The 9,594-nt window shown below is 42.0% G+C and overlaps 1 pseudogene; it reads right to left on the reverse strand.

Moving 5' to 3' along the window:
• On the reverse strand, positions 1 to 3,676 carry LOC119279053 (annotated as a pseudogene).
• Positions 3,677 to 9,594: the final 5,918 nt, after the last annotated feature.

Below are 9,594 nucleotides of genomic sequence, written 5' to 3' on the forward strand. Positions count from 1 at the left end.
TTAGTTCAAAGAACACTCTGAAATTTGATATGGGATGTCACCAGCGACAGTGCATTCAGAACCTGCATTTGGGCCAGTATATGGTATGTATTGGCACTCTGATTCATGTTTCAGCTTGCAATAATAAGCATATATTCCCAAGCATACAAAGTTCTGGAACTTGAACAAAACCTCTAGAGAGGCACCAACCTTCTCCAAAGCAAGGCATATTATGTTACCCAATTCACTCCTGCTAGTTGGACGACAATTATGAACCCTTGGCTTGCATTCAGAACAAATGGCATGGCCATTGGAGAACGGTATGCACAAATGTGACAATAGTAAAAGAGCCTCTAGACACATTCATAACTTTCTTTCTGAGCTTAAGGATTTGTAGTGTAAATTCTAAATAATGAGATATCAGCCCTCCTTGTAGAATCAATTGACAAGGATCAGTCTAGACAACGTTGAAAATGAAAAAGGAGAGCGTGCAATCTGTAAGTTCAAAATGTTTGCAAGGTGCTAGTCGGAGGTAGGCCTGATGCATCGGGTGGTTAACTGAAAGGAAGGGATGTCACCTATTAGCGTGAAAGGGATTCATAGAGAAAGGTCACAAACCAAAACCCTATTTTAGCTTTGCCTACCTTGGTCGACAATGTCATGTTCTTTTGCAACTGGGTATTCTTATATATCGGCATACACATAGAAAGCCAAAAACCTAGAAAGGCTAGTAAGATACAACCGAAATGCTATAGTTAAATGTGATTAGCTCGGCAAGAAGACATACCTGATGAATTGGAGGATACATGGGATCTAAACACATGGGGCATTCCAATAGCTCATGCCCATTTCTAGAAACTATGACATTTGGATTCTATGAATGCTTGATAACATGACAGACAAGCTCTATGACATCTAACATCCCATTCTTTGGAGGGTCGCTAACTTCAGCATCAATGTTGTCGAGATAGCCAGTTGACGCCACAACCAAACCTATAGATACATATTCGTGTATGGATGAGAAATATTTAGGATTGGAAGCAAATAGAAAGATACCATGAATTAACCCTGGGTGTAAAAAATGCCATGTCAATTTCAAAGGATGGCTGAAATCTGATATAACTCTCAAGACAAGTATTATCAGTAACATTGTGTCACCGGTGATACATAAAACTGATACATCAACCTGATAACATGAATTAGTCCACAAATATATTCTTCTTGGGAGAAAACATATATGTCAGTGGCGATACATAAAGGATCTAACATGAGTGCTTGTATCCACTATACAGAGAACATTTCTCTCTGTCAAATAACCTCATAGTAAATTAAATATATTTTTGGAATAAAAACCTGATCTAAGTCCATAGGGTACCAGGGAATAAAATCGTTGGGGCACTGGAAAAAAACATTCAGCAAAAACACATTCCTCGAAGTGAGAAATATTCAGTCCAAAACTATATCAAGATTGAACCTCATACAATTTTCAAGACATGTCATTTATGCTTCTCTTGTATGACTTTCCAATTTCTTTGCTTTGAAAACAAACATATACTGGATGAATTATGAGAACTAACCAGAACTCTCTGCATCAGATTGTAGTTACACACAATGATAGTAAATGATTTGACATTATATCCAACTACTCCCTCCGTCTCAGTTTACAAGTCCTACGCGTATACCTAGGTTGCCAATTTTATCACCCTAATATAAACTATATAACACAAAAATTATACCTTTTGAAAATAGAACATCTGAAGTTTATATTGGTATATTTTTTGTAGTATATAAGTTGTATTAGGTTGCTCAAATTGACGACCTAGGGGTACACGCACGCCCTGTAAACTGAGAGAGAGGGAGTACTAAAATAATAAGGAGGGCTTACGGTTGGAGAGACATACACAGTCTAGAGCAAAAGGGAGTGGATTCACAGCTTTGTGCTCAGCGTCACCAATGCAACTGACCCATACTAATCGTGTCACCTCTAGAGACCGCAACAGTAGGTTGCCAAATAATGGTGCAAGAAGTTATAGTAGCAGCCTTGGAGCTCCACGGCGAAGCTGGTACATAAGAAGAGAATCACACTGGATATTGTTCTTAACTTTCTAGAGAAGAGAAAAAATTGATTGAATTCCTGTTTTTTACACGCAGTATAGCTAGCCATCCACATGCCATGGACACTATGAAGCTAACCTTTGTGGCACAGGATTTTTTGTGCCTATCCACAAGTACAAAAAATATTTCTTTAGAATAGATCCTTTGAAAAAATTCCTTGAAATTTTTTCTCTAGAAGCCCATAAACAAGTCAGGGAGAAAAAGAAAGGAACATCACATGCATCTAGGAAAAACACATGTCTGGAACAACCTCTATGTGGTGGTAAATTGCTAGAAAGGGGAGAAATAATGCATGTTCTCCCAGATTTGTGCACGTAGTTGCATCACTACATGCATACATTGTTCCACCAAGGATGCATATACAGTCTGCATTAAGGCACACCTATCCCTCTTCCAACAGAATGAAGCAAGAAATGTATTGTATCGGTCATATGAATGATATGCTTGTAGTCAATTAAGTACATGTGTCAACAATCAGAACAAGAATAACCAAGTTCTTCGACCAAAGTTCAAACTGGAAATCAAGTGGGATAAAATTTGAAACCGTAAATCCAAAGAACAAACTGAAATTCAAGATCGTCAAGGCGATAGCAAGCCAACCATTTTTTGTGAAGTTCTCGTACTCGAAATCTCAGTCAATAATGTGACTAGTGAAGTCACGTAGCACCTAGGAAAAAGCATAGATTGATTTTCTTAAATTAAATTAGATTTAAGTGGCAATTTTTTTAGAGAATAAGTGGCAAAACTGCACATAAAATTTGGGCAGGGAGGGTGGTATCCTCAACATTGTTTCCATATGAGCAGGGGAAAAATGTTATAATCCACATCACCAGCATCCTCTTTTATCCCCTCTTCTTGTGTGCATTAATTAGTACATTTTTCTGAATTCTGCTTGTTAAAACAGGGCCATACTAACAACGTGAAACTAACAAAAGGCTGATTGTATCCAGAACTTGATGATAAATAAAAAGCTCTTGACTTCACCGCAAGAAAAAGCAGGAAGATGTTAACATGAAGCTGGCTATATAACATATTAATATAGTTTAGGATCTCAACTGAAACAAATAAAATAGTTTTATTTTGCTACTGGTGTTATTACTGTTGGATGTGATTGCACAACGTGTATATTCACTCCTAAAGTCTCAATGTTACCGAAGGAAATACTGAACATTGGCAAACATGCACACAAGAAGCATCTCCATTCACAAGTACACAGAACTTACTTGGCAATAAAAGTACTTGGAATTTTCTTGCAAAGTTAATATGTTCAAATGTAGATAAAGGTGGCATAGTAATATCTACCTGTTGTACAAACATTATGTATCTTGCAACACCGTATTTGAATTGAGTTCCGCCTCAAGAGAAAACAAGATAATCGCCAGACATTGTGACCCAGTTCTGATTCTTCTTATATTCCACCAGTTTGGGGTGACCGGGTGAGGAACATTGTTTACCAAGTATGGAATTCAGAAAGGAGATTACCAAAGCATTAGTAGTCAGCTAATTAAACCTTAAGCTACAGAAGGCATTCACTAAATCAAGGTAAACAGTACAAGATGCACTATCTGCCTTGAAATCTCATAATGGTTGAAGGATCAAGGGTCCTAATACTATCAGATTATGAATCTGAACCCTTCAAACCATATAGATTTTCCTCTGCTAATATTTCGCAGCTGCAAGAGTCCTTCACTACCAATGATGCCCTGATGTATGGATAATAATTAGACTTGTCAGCACACAAGAACTATGAAAGCAAATTACCTCCAAAGGAATCAATAATGCGAGACAACTTCTTTAGGCAAGCATCCAGATGCATACCAGGAAGATGGGCTGGAAGAGGCGGAGCTGGGCTGGCCGCCGCCACATGCGACCGCGGATTGAGTCATCGGCCACATTTAGGGCCCTCCCGCAGGCCGCCTCCCCGGCTGCAGCGGCACCGAGGAGCCCACGGCAGCAACGGCGGCGCGGGCCGTGCTCAGCAGAGAGATCGGCTCCGATGGAGGTTGAACCCTGTGGAGACGGCGTGGCGCGCTGAGGGACGGAGGAGAGCGAGGCGGAGCAGACGGAGGCAGCGGCGCTGAGGTGGGAGGGGAGGCGAAGGCGACGGAGCCACGGAGTAGACGAGACGAGGAGAAGACGGGGAGGAGATGGAGCAGTGGCGGCGGGAGGAAAAGGAGGAAGGAGCCTTCGTCAGGAAGAATTGCCTTTTTATCTCCAACATCGCTAGGTTTTACCTACAGTAAAGATTGGATGACGTGGACACAGCGAGCGTTCGCCCTTGATGCGCAGCTGAATGTGTTTAATTACTACTAGCTTGTCAGCACTAGCATCAATTGATAGTGCTCCTTTCGTTATCATGATTATATTGACCCCAAATTCAAACCAAGGAGGTCAACTTGCACGGAAGCTGAAGCAACTTTAATGAAAATCCTACTTTTTCTTTTCCGTTTTATTTGTCCAGAAAATATATGTTTGGTCAAAGTAGAAAAAAATATGATGTGCTTACTATTCTCTAGTATCTCAAATACCTATGGTATACCCCTATAAAAATACTTATGATATAGTTTCTACGATGTGCTCTTGAGTTTATGTTTCCGGGGGCCCACATAATCTTCTCACTATTTTTTTCTTTCTTTATTACCTTTCAGTCTTCTGCCAACACTTTCTTTCTACGGTTAGATTTGCACATTATAGTTTATTTAATTCATCGCCTGAAACTTCTGCAGGGGAGGAAGGGTCGAGGTGTGTATGACATCTTAATCAAATCTCAAAAAGGCGAGTAAGAAATTGTAATCTTCCAACCTGACTAAATGGATAGGATGGCAAATTAACTATATAAACCTGTACAGTGTAGTGTTTAAGACGTTTTCAATAGTTAAAAAATTGCTTGTTGCGAAGGTATTTCCCTGAGATCCTTTCCTAAATGTTCCTAGTGTATGCAAAAAATTATAGTTGTTTCCCCACTACGTTTTCATCATAAAAAATTGGCATGGACGGGTGGAAAAGAGACTTTGCTTACAAAAGGTAAAATGTGGATAAATCCCACTCTGACCACTAGTCTCCACTCAGGAAAGTAAGAGCGACGAATACCTACTCGAATTTCTCGCTTATTTTCGCGCGTCTTCTGTTGACAAACATATGACTTTGATCATTAGAGGAGATAGTGGAGCCTGCCAAGTGATTCTTGCACTTGCAGGTTCGCGTGTTGCTCACGTGCAGTCATGGTTGACGCATTCAGAAGTGACGGTCAGTTACGCGCCAACAAGCTAGTATATATACACGTGCAAGCATGAAACATTGGTCCACAATCACATGTCCTCCCTCCGTTCCAAAATAGATGACTCAACTTTGTACTAAAGTTAGTACAAAGTTGAGTCATCTGTTTTGGAATGGAGGGAGTAGTTGAGAATAGATAGAGAGATTAACTACAGATGTTGAAGTCGGCATCCTCATCATCCCGACGCTTGGCGATCGTTGCCGCGCACGTTGAGCTTGTCCAAGGAGGTAGTTAATTTAGCATGCTTAATCACATGTCCCTGAATCCCATGCCTCCTTTGAACTCTCTGTTATGCAATTGATATAGGCGTATCTTGTTGCGCCTGCAGGTGGAAGGCCGTTGCGTAAAACTCTGGCTCCCATAGCGAACGGGTTGCGAGGTAGTCGCGCCTCCATTCCAAATTATCCCTGCATAATTCCTGCTTCTGCGTTGCGCAGCAGGCCAGCCGCAGACAATTCACCGTTTACTACCCATGTTAGCCTTAGCTGAACAGACAACACATGCTTGATTACGGAAGATGATACTAAGAGTTGACACGCCAACATGACAAAAATGAGGATTTTTCTGGTTATAGCTTTAGTCCGCGATGTCCGTGGAATTCATTAAATATCAATAATTGCAGTAGACACAAATATTCAGAATAATACATAAGAATTAAGTACTTTTAGAATTTCCATTTTTTTTGTTGAGTTTCAAGTGAATGTTTCGATATTTTGGCCGAATTGAGAAGTTAGATAAAGTGAATTTCGGCTCTGGGTATAGAACTGAAATTGTTGATGTTGAATGATCAGAAGTGCATATGCTCAGGATCTGGAGCATGAACCAGAAATAATTTGTTTATGCACGTTGCTTGAACATTTTTTATACTTAATAAGCATGTAAGAAGATGGATAAAATTCAACAATCCATGACAAAAGTGTTCTTACATAAACATGTTTTGGAGCATAATGTCTCTTCCATCCGATCCAATCTGTGGAGAAAAACAAAAAGGAGAAAGGAATTGTCTCTGCATGTCGGTAGCCCCCATCCCTCCTCTCCACCCACCACACACACACGGCATGCGACACTTGTTTGAAATCCAAAGTGCAGGGTCGATCATCCAGGGACAAATAATGACATTTCGACATCAATATTTGTCGACGAGGTTCAATCTGAACACCCATATCCCTGGGGCTTGACTACGAGTGCTACTCCACATGCGATAAATCGATATTGCACAAGACAACTATTTAGCCAGTACCATCGAACAATGTCTCCGACCGCCCACCATGGCTCGTCCGGTCACTCCTGCCACGGGTATCTGGACCGTCCCTCTTGCATTCTCATGTCTACAGATTCGACCAGTTTCGTCGTGTCTATTTTGTCTATCCCACAGTCTCTTTATATAACGTGTCTAGGGTACATCTGCTTGTTGACTCAGAGATCTATTTTCTACTTACAAATCAAACTGTATCCTAACTCATACACATATACTCGAGATAATTCGAACAACACTAGCACCACCCCTCACTCCACCAGTTGTGCCGCTGTCCCTTACTGTCCTCTAGAGCGCGAAGAGCTACACTACCCCTGATAATTGGTGGTCACTTCCAAGATAGATTTGTTGATGACCAACCTATGGGAAGGCGCCAAATGCAGAGGCAGAGCTAGCAGAGAAAATACAGAGTATGTTGTTCTCGTTTGCGGACATGGCGATGAGAAAGAGCTAGTGGACTTAGGTTTCTTGATTTGATGCATTTTGAAGTGCACTTTGGGAGGAACAGTTGGTGGGGGTGTAAACTTCCCTCGCCGCGATACTGAAACTCAGGAAAATGGAACATCGAGAGCCTATGCTGGATAGATCTGGCGGAGAGATGCTCAAGAAGGACATGGATGGATATTGGCAGTGGCGATGATGAATTGCATCCCAACCGCGAAGCCGCAAGCTCAGCGAGGATGGCGGTCCATTTTTAATACTATGTTTGTGGTGAAGTTTACTTGGCGATCTCTTCCACATACTCTCATGTGCAGTATGAACATTTGAGAAAGCTCTGATAACACTGGACTCGGTGGAGAGAGAGAGAGAGAGAGAGAGAGAGAGAGAGAGAGAGAGAGAGAGAGAGAGAGAGAGAGAGAGAGAGAGAGAGAGAGAGAGAGAGAGAGAGAGATGGCCAGAAAGAGAGAGGGGACCAGAAAGTGGATTGTATACGAAGATTGGTGGGCAAGCACTTGCGTCGAAGGAACGCCAGATCGACAAGTCAAGGCCTCCATCACCATACTTGTCTCTTGGACAGTCTGGAACGAGCGGAACGCAAGGGTTTTTAAGCATAAGAGTGCACCGCCACCAATCTTGCTTTCTTCCATCTCCACCGAGGCAAACCTTTGGGTCTGTGCCGAAGCAAGAAACTAGGGTCTTTTATTGCCCGCGAGTAATCCACATGTCGTGTTTCAGCGGCTTGTAACAAACTCTATTTCTCTTATTTAATGGCTTTTGCCTCCGTTTCAATTTTTTTATCTTTTTCAAAAGGCATGCGTGCATTGTACTATTATATATGAGGAAACCACTTGGAAAAGGTTCCCTTGAAAAAATACACTTGAAAAAAGTGAAATTATAAATATATACCTTCTCTTTTGTCTTTTGACAAAGAGTGGACTCTTACCTTCGAGCACATATGTGTGTGTATATTAATAGCGCGAGTGGCTAAGAACAGATCACACCAAAATCTTGGGCGTACTCCACTACTGCTAGTCCTCCCAACCATGCCTCGTAGAAGTCCTGAGAAGTTTTGTGACATTGATAATGGAGCGTCCTACTTCCTACCACGCACGCACCGTTGCTCTCCTGCTGGCTCTCCTCCTATGCTGTTCCTTGGTGTGCTCGGCTGCCGCGGCACCAGGTATCCTAGTCCTTCCCTCGAATAGAAAGCGTTAATTTTTCTTCTGTCCCTGTGTTGTTACATCTAAATCTTTGTTACATGTGAATCGATGACGATCAGAGATATATAACATGCGTGCAGTATTTCTGGAAGGAGACCGTGATGGACAATGACCTCCGGCGCCCTTTCCCTCGCGCTCTAGGAGAACGAACTGCCCAGGCTGTGGTCACAACAGGCCGCCGGGGACATCGGCACGCCGGAGGACCTTGCCGGTTGCAGGCGACATCGACCATTTCGCATGAAGCACCTCCTGTACAAATGTTACATGTATGATCAATTGTTTGTGCCAAAGATTTTTGAATAAAGGATCAGCTAGCGACCATGCGTATGACCGTACGTACACGCCCAGCTTGATTTTATGTGGAGCTTGTTACTGCGCTTGGAGCTTTTTTAGTTTTGCGAAAGCCCGCCATTGGCGCTTGTGCATGAGGATTGAACCACCTTAATAAAACCTGAAACTGCAGACGACAGCATGCATGAAGAGTTCCAAAAAGTCATGTCTCTAACTTGAGATATACCTTCAAAGTCAAGCACATCAAAGAGAAAGCGGGTTCAACCGGTGAGCATGTGAACTCCTTTATGTAAACACTTCCTAATTAGTAAGACTGCCTTTGTTCACCCTACCATTGTATATTGTGGTAGGTGCATCTACAATTTGGAATTCTTCTGTATGTTATAACCTTCATAAATTTTCTTTGTAGGGAAAGTTAGGGTTCTCAAATGATGACATTATTGCAAGTCTTTGGCCCCAGAAACAACAATCGGATGCAGTCATCAATGCCCTGGCAGTGCAGCAAGAACCACCAGAAGCCGTCAAGCACGCCATGGTAAACCAGCATGACGAACTAGATGCTATGAAGAAGGCCCTGCCATGGCAGCAGCTACAACTTCAAGCTGTGAAGAAGGCCCCGACAGAGCATGAGCAACAACGTGAAACTGTTAAGCATGTCGTGCCAGATATGCAGTATGGCCAAGCATATGTGAAGATTACTCTTTCAGAGCATCAAAAAGTACTACAAGGTGTCATGAGGCCCTGCCGGAGTAAGAGGCTGAAATTGAAGGTCTGAATTTGGGACCGTTAGATCTACATAAGCGTCTTGAATCTATGAACATTGCCCCTGAGCAAGAGAACAAACATGAACTTAAGCAATGTAAAAGGGGCCAGCCCAATAATCATTTTTAGACTTCCTAATTAATTAATCTTAGAGGCAAACTCAGCCCATTCATGCAAGGCAAGAGGTGGAACTAAAGTTTAGTCTGATGAGCAGTTTTAACATGCTCCCTCTTACCAATCTTTTCACATAAGAG

The sequence above is a fragment of the Triticum dicoccoides genome, chromosome 3B, assembly GCF_002162155.2.
Source record: "Triticum dicoccoides isolate Atlit2015 ecotype Zavitan chromosome 3B, WEW_v2.0, whole genome shotgun sequence".
Taxonomy (NCBI): Eukaryota; Viridiplantae; Streptophyta; class Magnoliopsida; order Poales; family Poaceae; genus Triticum; species Triticum dicoccoides.